The following is a 19,360-nucleotide window of genomic DNA, read 5'->3' as shown; positions in this document are numbered from 1 at the left end:
GCATTGGGATCATGCCTGGAAAAGCCTTGCTCGTTCGTCCATGGGCTTTTACAAATACAGCATTTCTTATTTCGTCTGGTATTCATAAGCAGTATTTCATGGAGTCTAAGTTTTCACATTTTAAATCTCTGAAACTGGGATGTGTTTATAATCACTGGTGCTCAGGTGGCCGTCACTGCCTGCATGCCCCACATCAAAGTGTGCAGAAAGTAAGATAGTAGTGAAGCACTCTTTAAGGAATGCTGCATGATCACCTGTCTCCTTTTCCTCCGGGCACAAAGCTAGAACGCTCTTCCCAGCCCCCCTGCAGTCCTGTGTGGCCCTGTGACTGGGTTCTAGCCTTTGGATGGTGGGTGGAAATGACATAAGTGGCTTTCCTGCTTGGCCTGTGAAACTCCCATACCACCCTCTCCTCTCTCTGTCTGCTGTCTGAGGATCTAGCAGCAGTTCTAGGTGATGGCAGGACCAGAGGCAGAGGAGTTTAGGTCCATGAAAAGCCTAATGAGAGGTGCTTGTTGACGAGGGATCCTCATGGTTATTTGGGTGAATAAGGAATAAACTGTTACTGTGTTAAGCTATTGAGATTTGGGGTTTTGTTTGTTAGAGCCGCTAGCATTGCTGATACCTAACTGACATCCTTGTCTTAATTCTGACTCAAATGTGAATCCCTCTAGACTAGAGTTGAGTGTTTTATCATTGAGTATGATGTTGGCTTCTGATTTTAGGTAAACGTACTTTATCTGATGCTTTTTTAAAAAAAAGAAAATTAAGTCTTGGTATTGGAGTTATTCTAAGTGTATAAAATTAATTGGAAAATTTTAAACTTTTTTAAGCTCTGGAAAAGGTTAAATAGCATAGGAATTAATTGTTATGTGAAACCTTGACAAGATTCATCCTGAGAACGGCCTGTATCCTTTTGCAAGAGTAGTGCTTGAACAAGCTTTACTTTCTTTTTCTTTTCAAATTAACTTTTTAAAGTTATTTTTTTTAGAGCAGTTTTAGATTTACAACAAAATTGAGAGGAAGGTACAGGGATTTCTCACATATCCCCTGCCATCACACATGCATAGCCTCCCCCATTATCAACATCCCCACTAGTATGGTACATTTTTAACCGAGGATGAACCTACATTAACATATTGTTATCACCCAAAGTACATAGTTAACCTTAGGGTTCATCTTGGTGTTATACATTGTATGGGTTTGGACAAATGTATGATGACATTTATCCATCATTATAATAACATACATCTTAAAAATCCTAAGTGCCCCACCTATTTATCTTTCTATCACTCCCACCAACCCTTGTCAACCACTGATCTTTTTACTGTCTCCATAGTTTTTCCTTTTCTAGAATGTCTTATAGTTGGAATCATACAGTATATAGCCTTTTCAGATTGGCTTCTTTCCCCTACTAATATGTATTTAAGATTCTTTCAGGTCCTTGACACCATAAAACTCTTAGTAGAGGACACAGGCAAAACATCTTCTGACACAAATTGTACCAATGTTTTCTTAGGTCAGCCTCTCCAGGCAATAGAAATAAAAGCAAAAATAAACAAATGGGACCTAATCAAACTTACAAGCTTTTGACCAGCAAAGGAAACCATAAAGAAAATGAAAAGACAACCTACAAACTGGGAGAAAATATTTGCAAATGATGCAACTGACAAGTTTTCAAAATATACAAACAGCTCATACAACTGATTAACAAAAAAATAAACAACCCAATCGAAAAATGGGCAGAAGACCTAAATAGGCATTTCTCTAAAGAAGACATACAGATGATCAACAGGCACATGAAAGATGCTCAGCATCGCTAATTATCAGAGAAATGCAAATCAAAACTACAGTGAAGTACCACCTCACACTGGTCAGCATGGCCATCATTAAAAAGTCTACAAATAACAAATGCTGGAGAGGGTGTGGAGAAAAAGGAACCCTTCTACACTGTTGGTGGGAATGTAAATTGATACAGCCACTATGAAGAACAGTAAGGAGGTTCCTTAAAAAACTAAAAATAGAGTTGCCATATGATCCTGCAATCCCACTCCTGGGCATACATCTGGAGAAAACTATAATTTGAAAAGATACAGGTACCCCAGTGTCCACTGCAGAACTATTTACAATAGCCAAGACATGGAAACAATCTAAATGTCCACTGACAGATGAATGGATAAAGATGTGGTGTATATATATGTGTGTGTATGTATATATACATATATATATATATATATATACACATACACACACAATGGAATACTACTCAGCATAAAAAAGAATGAAATAATGCCATCTGCAACACTATGGATGGACCTAGAGATTATCATACTAAGTACATCAGTCAGAAAGAGAAAGACAAATACCATGTGATATCATTTATGTATGGAATCTAAAATACGACACAAATGAACTTATCTACAAAACAGACTCACAGACATAGAGAACAAATTTGTGGTTGCCAGTGGGGAGGCGGGTGGGGGAGGGATGGAGTGGGAGTCTGGGATTAGTAGACGCAAACTATTATATATAGAATGGATAAACAACAAGGTCCTACTATATATCACGGGGAACTATATTCAATATCCTATGATAAACCATAGTGGAAAAGAATATGAAAAAGAATGTATATATGTATAACTGAGTCATTTTGCTGTACAGCAGAAATTAAACACAACATTGTAAATCAACTATACTTCAATAAAGTAAATTTTAAAAAAAGATTCCTTCATGTCTTTTCATGGCTTGACAGCTCTGTTTCTGTTTGTTTGGTTTTGTTTATTCATTCATTCATTTATTTATTTATAGTGCTGAATGAATGATATTCCATTGTGTTGGATGTACCACAGTTCAGACATTCGCCTACTGAAGGACATCTTGGTTGCTTTCAAGTTTTGGCAATTATGAATAAAGCTGCTATACATTATCTGTGTGCAGGTTTTTGCGTGGACTAAGTTTTCAACTCCTTTGGGTAAATACCAAGGCATACGACTGCTAGATCCTATGGTAAGAGTATGTTTACTTTTCTAAGAAACTGCCAAACTGATGAAACTTCCAAAGTATCTGTACCATTTGCATTCCCACCAGAAACGTATGAGAGTCCTGTTACTCCACGTCACCAGCAGCATTTGACGTTGTCAGTGTTCCAAATTTTGGCCATTCTAATATGTGTGTAGTGGTATCTCATTGTTTCTTTAATCCGCATTTTTCCCGATGACATATGATGTGGAGCATCTTTTCATATGCTTATTTGCCAACTGTTTATCACCTTTGGTGAGGTGTCTGTTAAGATCTTTGGCCCATTTTTTAACCAGGTAGTTTTTTTATCATTGAATTTCAAGAGTTCTTTGTATATTTTGGATACAAGTCCTTCATCAGGTGTGTCTTTTGCACATATTCTTTTTCAGTCTATGGCTTGTTTTCTGACTCTTTTGATATTGTGTTTTGCAGAGCAGAAGTCTTTAATTTTAATGAAGTCCAGCTTATCGATTACTTCTTTCCTGGATTGTGTCTTTGGTGTTGTATCTGAAAAGGCATCACATCACCATACCCAAGCTCATCTAGGTTTCTCTTCAAATTAATTTTTTTTCTTAGTGTAAAATACAAATAATAGAAAAGAGAAAGTCACCCATAGTTCTACTTCCCAGGGATAAACATTGAGAGAATTTTGGTGTATATCCTTTCAAATACACACTCACATTCGCACATTTACTTACATAAATGGGGTCATTCTCTACATATACTGATTTGCAATCTGTTTTTTTACACCTAACAATATATTGTACATATTTTCCACAATAATATATCTATTTAATTTTTATATATTTATTTTTCAGATTCCAAAAGTAACATATGTTCATTTATAGTTCAAGTATTACAGAAATATACAATGTAGAAAGTGAAAGTTTTCCAATTTCTTATATGGCCTCTTTTTGAGTTGACCTTGTAAATGTTTATTTTCATATAAAATTATTCATTTCGTAAACCTTTCAAACTTAATAGTTTAGAGCTACAGTCTTAAAAGAAAATCTCTACCGCATTTAAGATCTATCACCTCTCACCAGACAGAACCATTCAAGGAGCTTTTCACCCAGTTCCCCCCAACTCCTCCAACTTCCAACATCTACCTGTTTTTCAAAGTTCTGCTATAATGTGGCTCCTCCAAGGAAACTTCCAGCTTCCTAAGTCAGAATCAGTCTCCCGCATCCCTGCCCCTAGACACTTCTTCCTGCAGCACGAGGTTTTTACATCTCCACACGCATTTAAATGCCAGTAGAGGCAGCATGAGGTAGTGGAAGCAACGTGGACAGAGCTGGGCTTTAGTCTGAGCCTCACCACTTTCTAGCTGGGACCTTGGGCCCCTCATTTAACCTCTCTGAGCATCAAGACTCTCATCTGTAAAATGGGATAATGATCATACCTACCTCCCAGGTCCCAGGTGCTTATTATCCTATTTGATATGTGAATGCTTCCCCTGCTGGCTCCCAAGGGCAGGGTCCAGAGCAAGGGTCTTGGAAATCCCAGGAAACATTGACTTGAAATCCCCAGAGGAAGCCCTGAGAGGCCGTGTACAGAACCTGGCGGGTGGGTGCAAATCACCCCACAGTCAGTTTTCCCTTTCTCTGGAGAAGCCCTAAACTGCTTTCTCATGCTCTCATTTGCTGCCTGGCTTGGCCTCCAGCCTGAGGAGTGGAAGAAGGCCAGAGGAGTAATAAGTAAAAGCTGCTTCTGCTCAAAAAATTAAAAATAGAATTACCATCTGATCCAGCAATCCCACTTCTTGAGTATATATCCAAAAGAGTTGCAAGCAGGGACTTGAAGAGGCACTTCTGTTCACAGCAGCAGTATTCACAATAGCCAAAATATGGAAGCAACCCAAGTATCCCTCAGTGGATGAATGGATAAACAACATGTGGTGTATACATACAATAGAATATTATTCAACCTTAAAAAGGAAGGAAATTCTGGGGGAATTCCCTGGTGGCCTAGTGGTTAGGATTCCGGGCTTTCACTGCCATGGCCAGGGTTCAATCCCTGGTCAAGGAACCGAGATTCTCGCCCCCCCGCCCCCCCAAAAGGAAGGAAATTCTGACATATGCTAACATACTATAACATGGATGAACCTTGAGGACATTACACTAAGTGAAATAAGCCAGGCACAATAAGCCAGGGATTTCCAAGCCCCCATCTAGAGAACAGTGTCCCGTGGGTGGCACAGAGCCCTCACCTCTGAATCCCCAGCAGACTTTGCCCACTGTCTTCTCCACACAGCAGATGCCAAGCAGGAGGTGGGAGTGCATAATGTCCCAGCTCTCTCCCAGCTCTGATGAGCTGAGAATTAGAGAGGATGGAAACGTGGAATTTTAAAAAGTAGATAGAGAATTAAAAATACAATTGAAAATAATGCTCACTATTCCAAGATTAAAAGCATTCTTTAGAAACTGGGCTTTATTAGAGGACATGCTTCCTGCCTTGTGCAGGAGGGAGGGAACTGGGTCACCCGTGCTCTCCGTAGGGGGCAATCAGGTGAAATGATTATGAAGTATGTCAAATAAATGGTCCTTTTTTTCTCCCAAGGAGATAAGGAAAGGTAATTTGGTCTGTCAGTCGCGCACACAGAAGACGTCATGGTCAACTGCATTAATACTGAATACTTTGTCCAGAGTCACAGAGCTAAAAGAAATTACAGAATCTTTCTCCTGTGAATTCTGGCATGACTCTCAGCAGACCCTTCCCCACCTGAATTCACAAGAGAGAGGAATAATAAAAGGCAGGGTCTACAGTGGGACCCAGAGCTTGCCGGGCTGCTCCAGGCGTGGTGGCCAGAGCCGGTGCTTTCCTCACACACCTGTGACCCATTGTCCCAGCCCTTCCTGGGTCCTGTTTCAGCCAGATAAAATTCTAGCTGTTTCCTGTGGATCCCTGTGCCTCCCTGCCTGGGGCCACTGTTCCTGTTCCTCCCTTATCTGCACTGTCAAAGCCCACCCACCCATCCTCGCTGGATCCCGGTTGCCTTCCCCTCCTCTGACTGCACTCCGGGCACCCTCGCCTTTTTCTCCAGTTGTTATGGGGATTTTGTGTCTGTATCTTCCTTCCCTAACCTCCCAGACCTCCCAGAGGAGAGACTCAGTCAGGCAGAATAGTGGATTTTTTTCTTTTCTTTCTTTCCTTTTTGGAATTGGTGGTGGTGAAGGGGTGCTGTCAAGGCTGGGGTGGGCATTGGGATGCTCTCTAAATTCATCGTCAAGTTGTTGCGTTGCAAAAGGCAGTCTTTACCTCCACCCCCTCTAGCAGGGGGGTCAGGGAGCCCCGTACCCAGAGCCCTTACCCAGTGGCTGGACAAAGCCTCTTCCCTTCTCTGTTTTTGGGGACTTTTTCGGTCTCTGGAACAATTAAACCTCTTTTCAATGCAGTTATATTCATTATTTTTAGGCTGTTTTACCCAATTAATTTTTATTTTCAGTTAATTATGTATTAACAGTTTAAGAAAATGAATATTTTCTCAGTTCCTTAAACTAAGCCATTAAATATGTATTTATTCCTTTTTTAAAATGCACGTCCGTTATCTCCTGCAGATGGAGAAGACCGGTTTGGAGCCATCTGGGCCTCTGAAACAGACCCTTATACAAAGGTGCCTTCTTGGCTGTATGGGCTGGGCTCACGGGGGCTGGGAAGGACCTGGCACGTGAGGGCCACGGCATGTGGTGGAGATCTGGGCCTCATAGGTGAGAGGGGAAGGTCATTGTCAGACTGTCACAGCTTGGCGGCATTTGGGGTTAGGGGAGGTGGGTGCAACTGAGAGTCAAGTGTGTGAGGATGTGTGAAGGTGAAACCAGCACCTGGAGGATTGTGGCTAAAGGAATAAACCTCCTCTGGGTGGTTTGGTGAAAGCCTCCCGGATGACAGCACAGCGGGTCCCATGGGACCCAGACTCGCCAAGGTGTGTGACCTTGGGCCAGTCAGCAAGCTTAAGCGGCCTCAGCTCCCTGGGTCTGTGGTAAGTACAGCTGTGCTGTGTCCTTCTTGCTCTGACATGCTGCGAGCCTGTGGATCACCGGAGGTTGCCCCAAATCTCCTATTCACATAGTGAGGGCAGGTGAAGGCCAAGGCTGCTCTACCAGGTGACAGCCCTTCCAGCTCCGAGACCCAAAGTCAGGGGAGAGATGCAACTTTGTCCCACTGCTCCCTGTGGATGGAGGCGCCCAGTGACCGTCTATACCAGGAATCAGCAAACTGAGGCCTGTTGGCCAGATCCTGCCAGGTGTATATTTCTGCATGACTTGAGAGCTAAGAATGATTTTTCCACTGTGAAATAGTTGGAAAAAAATCAAAAGGAGAATACTATTGTGTGACACATGGAAATTATATGAAATTACAGTGTTTGTAAATAAAGTTTTATAGGAATGCAGCCAGGTTCATTTGTTTACTCACTGTGGTGCTTTTGTGCTACAACAGGAGAAATGAAAGTCATGACAGAGACAATGTGGCCTGCTAAACCTGAAATATTTACTATCTGGCTCTTTACAGAAAAAAGTGTGTCAGCTCCTGATCTACAGTACTTTTCTGTGGCAATTACAAGGAGAATTTTCTTTACAGCAAACTAGATGGGATATTCCAGTTGTTTTTTGTCATGAGATTTGATAATTCACTTGATAAAAATGTAAGCACATTCTCGGTTGGGTCACTGAGGAAAAAGAGATAAATCAGATCTAGTCCCTACAAGGGAGCTCCCAGTCTGACGGGGAGACAGGCAGGTGTGTATGTATGTAAATTGCAATATAGAGGGATTGGCTCCACAGTGTATATTTTTCACAAGATTCTTGGAAGCATGGAGGAGGGAATGACTAACTGCTGGGGAAATCAAAGAGGGCTTCTGAGAGGAGGTGATGATTGAGCACCCTACTACTTTCAGCTGAACAGAATGTGTATTATATAAGTCTAGGATGCCCCCTATGGTTACATAGTGCATACCGGCACAACTGAAGAGGGAAGCCCTGCTGAACGGATCTTGAAGGACTCTTGGTTGCAAGTGAGAAGTACCTAACTCACTTGAACCTAGGCAATCATGGAATTCATTGGCTCCTGAAAGGTAGAAGTCTGGGTGCAACCAGGCATGGCTTATGTGGGGGCTCAGGCAGTCAGGGCCTTTTCTCTCCCCATCTTTTGGCTCTCCTTGGCTTTCTTCTTTCCATGAGTTAGGAAACATGGTGCTAGGTAGCCCAGATATACAACCTCCCAGCAAGACAAGGCTATCCAGAGGAAGCCCTCTTTCTCCCAGGGACTATGCAACAATCCCAGGAAAGAATTCTGATTGGCTGCTTGAGTCACATGCTCACTCCCGAACCAACCACTGTGCTGAGGGGTGGGGCGGAGTGGTCCTTGAGATCACCTGCCTCAGAAAGCCTGGGATGGAGGGTGGAGCCATCGTAACTGATAGCCTCCTGGAGTCGAGGAGGCATGGTTCTCCCAAGGAAACTTGCAAACAAAACCACATATCCAGCACAAAGTGTCAGAAAGACCTCTTCCAGCAGACTAGGCAGGAAAAGTCTGCAGTCAGGACACTGCCAGTTCTATCCCCAGGGTCTCTACAATGCATGAGGCCACCATGAGCAGCGGCCCTTGAGAAGTACCGCTGGGCAGCCCTGCCCATTCCAGTCTGGGAGGACTGTTGACCTCTGAACCCAGCTGGGGAAGAAAAAGCAAGCATCCCCCTCCCCACCTCTTCCCTAGGCTGTTAGAACTCAAAGCATGGTTGGAGTTCACTTATTTGATCCATGGAGCTCTTTAAAATAATAACAAGACCATCCACTGACTGGGAGATACTATTTACCAAAGACATATCTGATAAAGGACTGCTATTCAAAATATACAAAGAACTCTTAAAACTCAACAAGAAAACAAATTACTGGTTAAAAAATGGGCCAAGGACCTTAACAGACACCTCATAAAAGAAGATAAACAGATGACAAATAAGCATATCAAATGATGCTCCTAGGGCTTCCCTGGCGGCGCAGTGGTTGAGAGTCCGCCTGCCGATGCAGGAGACACGGGTTCGTGCCCGGGTCCGGGAAGATCCCACATGCGGCAAAGTGGCTAGGCCCGTGAGCCATGGCCACTGAGCCTGCGCGTCCGGAGCCTGTGCTCCGCAGTGGGAGAGGCCACAACAGTGAGAGGCCCGTGTACCGCAAAAAAAAAAAAAAAAAAAAAAAAAAAAAAAAAATATATATATATATATATATATATATATATATAAAATAAAAATATTGTCTTAAAAAAAAGGATAACAAGAGCTCATGAGTTAAAATACACCAGCTTTCTTTTAAAAGCTCTTTTGCTCAGCCACAAACCATGGGAATTAAATTTTGTAGTGCATTTAACAGACAATGAACATCGAGCAAGGTCACAAATACATGTTGAGATTACAAGACAAGACACTGAACAGAAACCAGCAATCATCGGCAGTCTTGTGATGGCTGCCTGGCCTGGAGACACACATCTAACATCACCCTTGCATGTGCCAGCCGACACCTCTCTCACTGTCCCCTCTGCTCTTTACATGGCACCATTTCTTAAAGGGGGTCACTGCAGGGCAGGAAGAATGATACACGTGTGCCCTGTGTGTTTCTTATGTATTTAAAAATACAGGTAAGAAGGATGTCACTGGCATCTTTCTGGCTTTTAGATCTGAGTGACATCATTTGAGAAACACTGTTCTTGTCCAATCCCCCAACCATTTAGTCCGACCCTCTAGTTTTATAGATGGTGAAACTGAGGCCCAGAGATCCACAGGGACTCTTGAAAGTGATTTCAACAGCCAGGACTGGCTCTGAGAATCCTGGTCTGGCATATTTGAATTCAGTCAGATGAGGAATGTAGGAAGGCGTGCAGGCGGTGCTGCTTCGAAGGGGCCTTGGGAACACTCTGGCTCAATCCTCTTGGTTAAGGGTGGGAAACACTGCTTTCCTTGACCTCAAAGATTCAGGCTCTACCAAGTTGCTCACTTAAGTGTTATTTGAGAAAACTTTTAAACAAATTAAATATGGCATGTCCCCATTTAATGGTATGTCTATGAAAAGTGGTACATCTATGAAAAACTCTACTGCCATTAAAAATGAAAATTAGGAGCATGGTAGATTGATGACAGTAATTGCTGCTACGATTACTGACCTCCCTGTATCGACACCCTTTACCCTGAAATTTGCAGTCTTTCCCACTCTGACTCTGGGCTGTTTTTGTGATTTGCTTTGACCCACAGAATGTGATGGAGGGTAAGACACATGGCACAGTCCCCCCTGTTGCCCAGGCAATAGCTGGCCAGTCACAAGACATGTGAATGAGGCCATCTTAGACCCACCAGCTGACCCACCAGCTGACCACAGATGCGTAAACAACCCCAATCAAGACCAGCTGGGCCTGCCCAGATCAGTAGAACTGCCCACGTGACCCACAGACTCATGAGCAATAATAAATCTTGTTTTAAGCCATGAATTTTGAGTTGGATTGTTATAGCAACAGCTGATGGATACAGAGGTATTATTGAGAGGGGAGATGGAAGCATGTGGAAGAAGATAAAAAACGTGCCCAAACAGTATGAGCCATACCATGTGATATGGAGATAAGCCACACAGCAGTAGTCCATGCCCACCCACGCTAATGGAAAATACTGGATAGAAACACACCCAATATCTCAGGATGATATTAAGGGATGGCTGGGGGTAATTTTATTTTTCTTCTTTACTCTTTTCCAAATTTCCTCTGATGGTTTTATGTAACTTTTATAAAATTCCTTTTTATAAAATTAAGTGCAGGCTGGTCCCACTCAGGACTCTCATGCTAGAAGTGGCAACGGGCCCAAGAACTTCTTTGGAGAAGTCCACTCAATCATCCATGCCACCACCAGAACAAGCCCCTACTGTGGCCAAAGACCAGCTACTGTCACAGGCAAAAAAAAAAAAAATCCATTGTTCAGACTTTGACCCCACATATGAGCAAACCCCGAATCCCTTTCTTCCCTGCCCCACAGTACTGGGATACTAAGAGATTCACTTTGTGTTCTCACTTGCAGTTCCTTCTGGACCACTGTGCTGGCCTGGCCGGGTCTCCCACCCGTCCTCCTCTGTAATGATTCTCCCCGTCCATCTCAGCATATGCACATCCCCCAACACTGTAGGTTCAGCTCTAGTCCCGCTCCTCCGGGAAGCAGCTCTGGTCTCCCCGCTGGACACTCCATTCTGAGGTTCCAGAACACTTCCCTGGACCACACTCAAGTCTCCTTCCCACCAAGTGGCATTCATGCCCATATTTCATCTCTTTGTCCAAACTGAGCGCAGTGAGGACAGAGTCACCACATGATCCTGTTCATCTTGGTATCCCCCAGCCCCACCTCAGGGGCTGCAACAAGGCCAGGAATAAAGGAGACATCAAACAGAGAGAGAAATTTGGAAACAATCCATTCTAACCCTCTTGGTTTATAAATGGGGAGAGTCGAGGTGTGCCTGGTCCACATGTGGTGCCAGAGACAGAACTTGGACTCGCATCTCTTGAGCTGCATCCGGTATTCCTCCCACCAGGCGCCCAGCCCCCAGCAAGGTTGGGGACCAGGGCGAGGCCAGCCCATGTGAAGGGTGCGGTTGAAGGAAACAGTCCCTGCCGGGGCTGAGCCTGCAGTTCCACAACCAGGAGAGTGAGGGCCTCCGATTCCTCACTTGCCCCCGTGGGCCCGGCCTGCTATGGGCTGAGCACCTGCGTGAGTGTCCTGTGACAGCTGCGCTGCCCTGGGTCTGGACTGGCTTCACCGCTCTGCAGCAGAAGTGCCATCACGACACCCTTCCCACGGACGCGGAAAGGGTGCTGAGTGAGAACACACGCGGGTTCAACGTCTGGGGCAGCTGCCTTGGGAGGTACAATCGGAGGAGCTGTGGTCACCACCCATTCCCCACTGAAGTGCGATTCGGTTTTATTTGCTGTTGTTGATGACATGACTCCTCTCTGCGCACACACACACACACACACACACACACACACACACACACACTATCCCACTGGGTGGACTTAATAAAGGACAGGGAAATTAGGAGTCTTCAGGAATGGATGGTGAAGAGGCAGTCTTCATCCCTTCAGAAACTGAGGTTAGATATTTTAAAGATTTATGAATATCAAAGGAACTTTCAGTCTCATTTGGAAACAGAGCAGAGTAAAATTTCAATTTTAAATCTATGTTACCTCTTTATATATATAAAATGCCTTCAGAATTTCCCAGGAGGATATATTTATACTTCTGTTTAGAGATTTTTGTTTTGTTTTGTTAGTGGGGGTAATGAACTTAGGAGACTCAGAAAAGCAGGAAGAGGCGTTAGGGACAGTCGAGTCCAGGCTACAGCTGAGAGAGTGAGACCCTCAGGAGAGGGTCCTTGCCCCAGGGCCTCCGACTCCCCAGCCAGGAGGGGAGAGCGGGGGAGACACCGGTTCTCGGCCTTCATACGTTCATTCCACAGCTGCCATCGAGTGTCTCCTCTGTGCCAGGCACCTTCTGGGCACCGGGACAGAGCTGGGGACCAGCAGAGGTCCAGCCCTGTGGGCTTACCTGCTGGAGGACAGCGGTGAGCACGGTGAAGGAAGTCAAGCTCGTGAGGTGAGAGAGAGGGTGCAGGTGGGGACTTCATGCCAGGTGGTCAGTGAAGGTCTCCTCAAGGAGGTGACTGCTGAGCTGAAACCTGTGGAGAGAGAATGAGGGGAGGTGACTCCGAGTTGGGAGGAGGGCAGACGGAAGGCCAGTGTGGCTGGAGGGGCGTGAGGGAGAGGAGCAGCTGCAAGGTGGGTGGGGTGGGCTGAGGTATGGGACTGGATTGCATTCCACGCACCACAGCCAGCTCATTCCCAACTCTGTGCCCCTCTCCTCACAACAGGGTGGCTTGGATGCTCCCAGCCCAGGGGAGTTTCTCAAGAGAAAACGTGTTCTGTGCAGGCAGCAGTGGGAGGGGAGCCCAGGGAGGCGTGTGTACCAGGGGAGCCAACTTCGGGGGACATGGGGCCTGGGGGAGACCTGCCCACAGCACAGAGAGCCCAGCAGGGCTCTCAGGCTCCATCAAGACTCAGCAGGGCCAACCCAGGGCAAAGTGGGCAGATGAGGGACGTGGCCTTGAGGGCAAAGCCAGGGCCCGTGAGGGAAGCTGCAGGGGTGCAGAGTCTAGTGCACATGAGGCAGTTTTCTCAGAGCCATTCCTACTTTGGGAAACAGTACGGCACTTCCTGAAAAATTTAAGCAGAGAATGACCATATAATCCAGCAAGCCCACCTCTGGCTATATACCCCAAAGAACTGAAAGTAAGGACTTGAAGAGATATGCACGCACTCATGTTCACATCAGTATTATTCACAATAGCCAAAAGGTGCAAACACCCAAATGTCCATCAACAGATACACAGATAAACAAAATGCAGTATATACACACAGTGGAATATTATTCAGCCCCAAAAAAGAATGAAATGCTGGCACAGGTTACAACATGATGAACCTTGAAGACATCATATGCTGAGTGAAATAAGCCAGGCGCAGGAGGACAAGCACTGTATGATTCTCCTTATATAAGGTACCTAGAGTAGTCGAATTAATTGAGACAGAAAGTAGAATGCTGGCTGCCAGGGGCTGGGGGAGGAGAGAATGGGGAGTTAGTGTTCATGGGTTTAGAGAGTCAGCTTGGGAAGATAATATAAGTTCTGGAGATGGATGGTGGTGATAGTTATGCAACATTATGAATGTACTTAATGCTACTAAACTGTACACTTTAAAATGGTTGAAATGGTATATTTTATGTATATTTACCAAATTAAACAACAAAAAAGCTCTTCACAGTGACTAGGGCTGGCTTGGGAAGCAGTTATCTGTCCACCAGTGGAGGTGTGCAAGAGACGCTAGACACTTTCTGGATGCTGGGGAGGGAGTATAAAGCCAAGGGAACAGAGTGCAGGTCATCCTGGGATGTGGGTCAGGACATAACACACGAGGGCCGACATGTCTTGAGCCCTTACTGTGTGCGGGCCTGAGATTAGGCTTCATGTACATTATCCCTTTCTGTCCTGGGGCCATGAGGCAGGGTCAGGATTCCCCTCATTGGACAGATGGGAGGCAGCTCCAGAGAGCGTCGGTCATTGCTGCCCACCAAGACCCTCTTCCATGGAGGATCAGCTGCCTGGCCTCAGCTGCAGAGACGGGCCCCACCCAGGGTCACACTCCTCCCCAGGCAGCCTGCATCTATGACTCACCTATGTGGGGCTGCTAAGGCCTGGCCGGCTCTGCTCCGTGTAACTCCAGACACCTTTGACATTCTACCTTCAGGGGTCTCCCCTCTTTATGGAGCCTGCCTAGTAGCTAGCATCTTCCCTCTGCCCTCCCCTGCTTCCTCCCTGCCCTTCCTCAGGTGTTGATCCAAGAACCTCCTCCATAAACTTCCTGCTTGCTGAACTCCTCAGGGTCAGCTTCAGGAACGCCACCTGCAGTGTTTGTCAAGGTCACTCAGCTGGGTAATGGGAGGGGAGGCTGGGGCCAGGGAAGGGTATCTGACATTCTCGGACAGAGGGAAGCTCTGCTAACCCTTAGGAGGGTAGGTCAGAGCTTCTTGGGTGACTCTGGTCCTCAGCACCCTGCCAGCCCAAGGCCGAGTGCGCCTCACACTTGTATTACCCCTAGTGCCCCTCGTGTAATAGCAGAACCACACCACGAATGACACTGGTGCTAAATTCTAATAGCCAGCCTGGCAGGTTAATGGCCTCTTATACATTTAAATTGGCTGTGATCCCTTTGGGAACTGTAATTTTATTCACGGAGATTGTGCTACCTAATTTGAAATCAGCAAACTGTACTTAAGAGATATGGTGGCTCCTGTGGTTTCTTCTCTCCCTCCTCTTGTCCTGTCTGGTTTGGGGGCCCAGGCTGCCCAAGGGCATACAAGGTGGCACTGTCACCTCTGATCTTTTTGTCTCCACTGAGTAGAGAATGTGGGGGCTGAAGTCAGCTGAAACCGACAGGAAGTCAGACTGTGCTCTGGCTTCCACTCTGTGACCTGGACAAACCACATAACGGCTCTGAGGCTCGGCTTCCTCACCTGTCAGTGACCAGGGCTATAGGAGAGCTGCAAACCAGCAAATACATGGGCGCCCCCAGCACAGAGTCATGCTGCCTTCCCCAACCTGGCCACCCAGTGGCAGGACTGTCTGAGCTCTGAGGAAAGCCGGCCAAGGCTGGAAAAGCAGAGGGACAGCAGGGCCTGGTGCGGGGTCTGGCAAAGACGCTGGTCCCTCTGGGGCACACTGGAAGCCTGTGGCTCCCCCGCTCAGCCCTTAGTCTAAGGCTGTCCCAGTGCGTTTGCCCAAACATTCTGTGCAGGCGTCTCAGCCTCCTGCTGCCTCCACCCAGCAGGGCGGCAAGGCTGCCGTCCTCTCTGCTCTCAGGCCCCCAGCTCACAGGGGGCTATTATCATCCCCACCTCCAGGCCAAGTCCCTGGGAATGGGGCCAGGGACATGGCCTCTCCTCAGAAGGCCAGCAGCATGACACTTTCGTGCTTCCTCTCCATGCCTCTTCCCCCTCCAGCCTGGGGGAACTTTACCTAATCTTAGGAAGGGATGGAGGAGGGAAAGGCTGGCTTTTCTGGTCAGTGACCCGTAGATGTACTGCTGATGGCATAAAGCTGGTACCCAAAGGCCTCCTGCGTTTCAGGCTTTTTGGATGGGTGGTGAATTTCACAAAAACCAATGTTGGGTTTTTTTTTTCCCCTTGGTTTCTTGTATCACCCTTTCCTGAAGCATCACATATTGGAAGTACTAGGCACAAATATTCACATCAGTTTTTTGTTTGGACCACCTTAATCCTCATTTCTTTCTATGTAAGTAACAATAGGAGGGTGGGCAGGAAGGTAGTTTTTCTTTTTTCCCCCAATAATGGGATCATATGTATTTTCATTTTCACTTAGCAATATATACTCTTTCCACATAAACAAATATTTATAAATATCTTTCCACATACACAAATATTTACAGAATAAATAATTCACATCAGTTAATACATCAGAAACATTATCCCACCCCATGCAAACACTGATTTCCTTCTTCAAGGGTTGAGTGGGTTGTGTAAAAATAGTCAGCCCTGCATGTGCTGTCGTGGCTTCCTCGTATTTCTCCCAACTTGTTCCCCCCGCCTCCCTGAAGCCCCCTGGGGAGGAGGCGGGGTTGGGGGGCCACAGGGCTCCACCGCCACCTGCACAGAGCTGGAGCTCAGCTGATCCGCCTCGGTTTGGGGGGGAAGTTTCTGGGCTGTGTGTTTTGCTGTTCTTGATAAATCTAATCAAGTTCAAGTTCAATAAGGAATGAACTTAAAGAAGAGTCTTTCTCGGTGTGCAATTATAACTGCATCTATCTTTAGACTCATAATGAAAATATAGCATTAGGAAGAAGGAAAAGACATTGGTGGGAGATGTTCCCAGGAGCTGAATTGGTGGGGAGGGGGTTTACCCAGATTCGCAATAGTAGAGAAGACTGTAAAGGGAAGTAAAGAATTCTAGGCAGAAGCCCCGCTCCGAACGCCGCCGCCCGCGCCCGCATCTCCCTCAGCCGCTCGCCCGCTGGGCGAGGCGGGGATTCCGGTGCTGGGAGCCCAGTTAGAAGAAGTGATACATTTCCTCACCGCCCTCCTGTTCTGTTTGTGAACAACATGCATTTTACAAGAAGTTAAGTGAAACTAAGGATCCAGTTGGTGGCCACTGAACAGAGCGAAGCTGTGTAGATGAAAGGATCCTGGTGCTGCAGCCAGCAGTCAGTGCTGTGCCTCTGAGGTGGGAGAGCCAACTTCAGGACACTGGTCCACAGGAGACCTCCCAGCTCCACGTAATATCAAACGGTGAAAATCTCCCAGAGATCGCCACCTCAACACCAACACCCAGCTTCACTCAACGACCAACAAGCTACAGTGCTGGACACCCTATGCCAAACAACTAGCAGGACAGGAACACAACCCCACCCATTAGCAGAGAGGCTGCCTAAAATCATAATAAGTCCACAGACACCCCAAAACACACCACCAGATGTGGGCCTGCCCACCAGAAAGACAAGATCCAGCCTCATCCACCAGAACACAGGAACTAGTCCCCTCCACCAGGAAGCCTACACAACCCACTGAACCAACTTTAGCCACTTGGGACAGACACCAAAAACAATGGGAACTAAGAACCTGCAGCCTGCAAAAAGGAGACCCCAAACACAGTAAGATAAGCAAAATGAGAAGACAGAAAAACACACAGCAGATGAAGGAGCAAGATAAAAACCCACCAGACCTAACAAATGAAGAGGAAATAGGCAGTCTACCTGAAAAAGAATTCAGAATAATGATAGTAAAGATGATCCAAAATCTTGGAATTAGAATAGAGAAAATGCAAGAAACATTTAACAAGGACCTAGAAGAACTAAAGATGAAACAAACAACGATGAACAACACAATAAATGAAATTAAAAATACTCTAGAAGGGATCAATAGCAGACTAACTGAGGCAGAAGAACGGATAAGTGACCTGGAAGATAAAATAGTGGAAATGACTACTGCAGAGCAGGATAAAGAAAAAAGAATGAAAAGAACTGAGGACAGTCTCAGAGATCTCTGGGACAACATTAAATGCACCAACATTTGAATTATAGGGGTTCCAGAAGAAGAAGAGAAAAAGAAAGGGACTGAGAAAATATTTGAAGAGATTATAGTTGAAAACTTCCCTAATACGGGAAAGGAAATAGTTAATCGAGTCCAGGAAGCACAGGGAGTCCCATACAGGATAAATCCAAGGAGAAATACGCCAAGACACATATTAATCAAACTGTCAAAAATTAAATACAAAGAAAACATATTAAAAGCAGCAAGGGAAAAACAACAAATAACACACAAGGGAATCCCCATAAGGTTAACAGCTGATCTTTCAGCAGAAACTCTGCAAGCCAGAAGGGACTGGCAGGACATATTGAAAGTGATGAAGGAGAAAAACCTACAACCAAGATTACTCTCCCCAGCAAGGATCTCATTCAGATTTGATGGAGAAATTAAAACCTTTACAGACAAGCAAAAGCTGAGAGAGTTCAGCACCACCAAACCAGCTTTACAACAAATGCTAAAGGATCTTCTCTAGGCAAGAAACACAAGAGAAGGAAAAGACCTATAATAACAAACCCAAAACAATTAAGAAAATGGGAATAGGAACGTATATATCGATAATTACCTTAAATGTAAATGGATTAAAACTCCCACCGAAAGACACAGACTGGCTGAATGGATACAAAAACAAGACCCGTATGTATGCTGTCTACAAGAGACCCACTTCAGACCTAGAGACACATACAGACTGAAAGTGAGGGGATGGAAAAAGATATTCCATGCAAATGGAAACCAAAAGAAAGCTGGAGTAGCAATTCTCATATCAGACAAAATAGACTTTAAAATAAAGACTATTAGAAGAGACAAAGAAGGACACTACATAATGATCAAGGGATCAATCCAAGAAGAAGATATAACAATTGTAAATATTTATGCACCCAACATAGGAACCTCAATACATAAGGCAAATACTAACAGCCATAAAAGGGGAAATCGACAGTAACACATTCAGAGTAGGGGACTTTAACACCCCACTTTCACCAATGGACAGATCATCCAAAATGAAAATAAATAAGGAAACACAAGCTTTAAATGATACATTAAACAAGATGGACTTCATTGATATTTATAGGACACTCCATCCAAAAACAAAAGAATACACATTTTTCTCTAGTGCTCATGGAACATTCTCCAGGATAGATCATATCTTGGGTCACAAATCAAGCCTTGGTAAATTTAAGAAAATTGATATTGTATCAAGTATCTTTTCCGACCACAACACTATAAGACTAGATATCAATTACAGGAAAAGATCTGTAAAAAATACAAACACATGGAGGCTAAACAATACACTACTTAATAATGAAGTGATCACTGAAGAAATCAAAGAGGAAATCAAAAAATACCTAGAAACAAATGACAATGGAGACACGACGACCCAAAACCTATGGGATGCAGCAAAAGCAGTTCTAAGAGGGAAGTTTATAGCAATACAATCCTACCTTAAGAAACAGGGAACATCTCAAATAAACAACCTAACCTTGCACCTCAAGCAATTAGAGAAAGAAGAATAAAAAAACCCCAAAGCTAGCAGAAGGAAAGAAATCATAAAAATCAGATCAGAAATAAATGAAAAAGAAATGAAGGAAACAATAGCAAAGATCAATAAAACTAAAAGCTGGTTCTTTGAGAAGATAAACAAAATAGATAAACCATTAGCCAGACTCATCAAGAAAA

At 45.0% G+C, this 19,360-nt stretch overlaps 1 protein-coding gene across 1 annotated transcript in view; it reads right to left on the bottom strand.

The window, feature by feature from the left end:
- ZCCHC7 (zinc finger CCHC-type containing 7) overlaps positions 1-19,360 on the bottom strand; it is a 298,518-nt gene that overhangs the window by 7,207 nt on the left and 271,951 nt on the right. Inside the window, exon 10 of the transcript XR_013829105.1 lies at positions 12,584-12,713. The gene's annotated coding sequence lies outside the window, so the exon portion shown is untranslated. The remainder of the gene's footprint in view (positions 1-12,583; positions 12,714-19,360) is intronic.

The sequence above is a fragment of the Stenella coeruleoalba genome, assembly GCF_951394435.1.
Source record: "Stenella coeruleoalba genome assembly, chromosome: 7".
NCBI lineage: Eukaryota > Metazoa > Chordata > Mammalia > Artiodactyla > Delphinidae > Stenella > Stenella coeruleoalba.
Note: the sequence above shows the minus strand (reverse complement) of the source record. Positions and strands in the feature narration are given on the sequence as shown.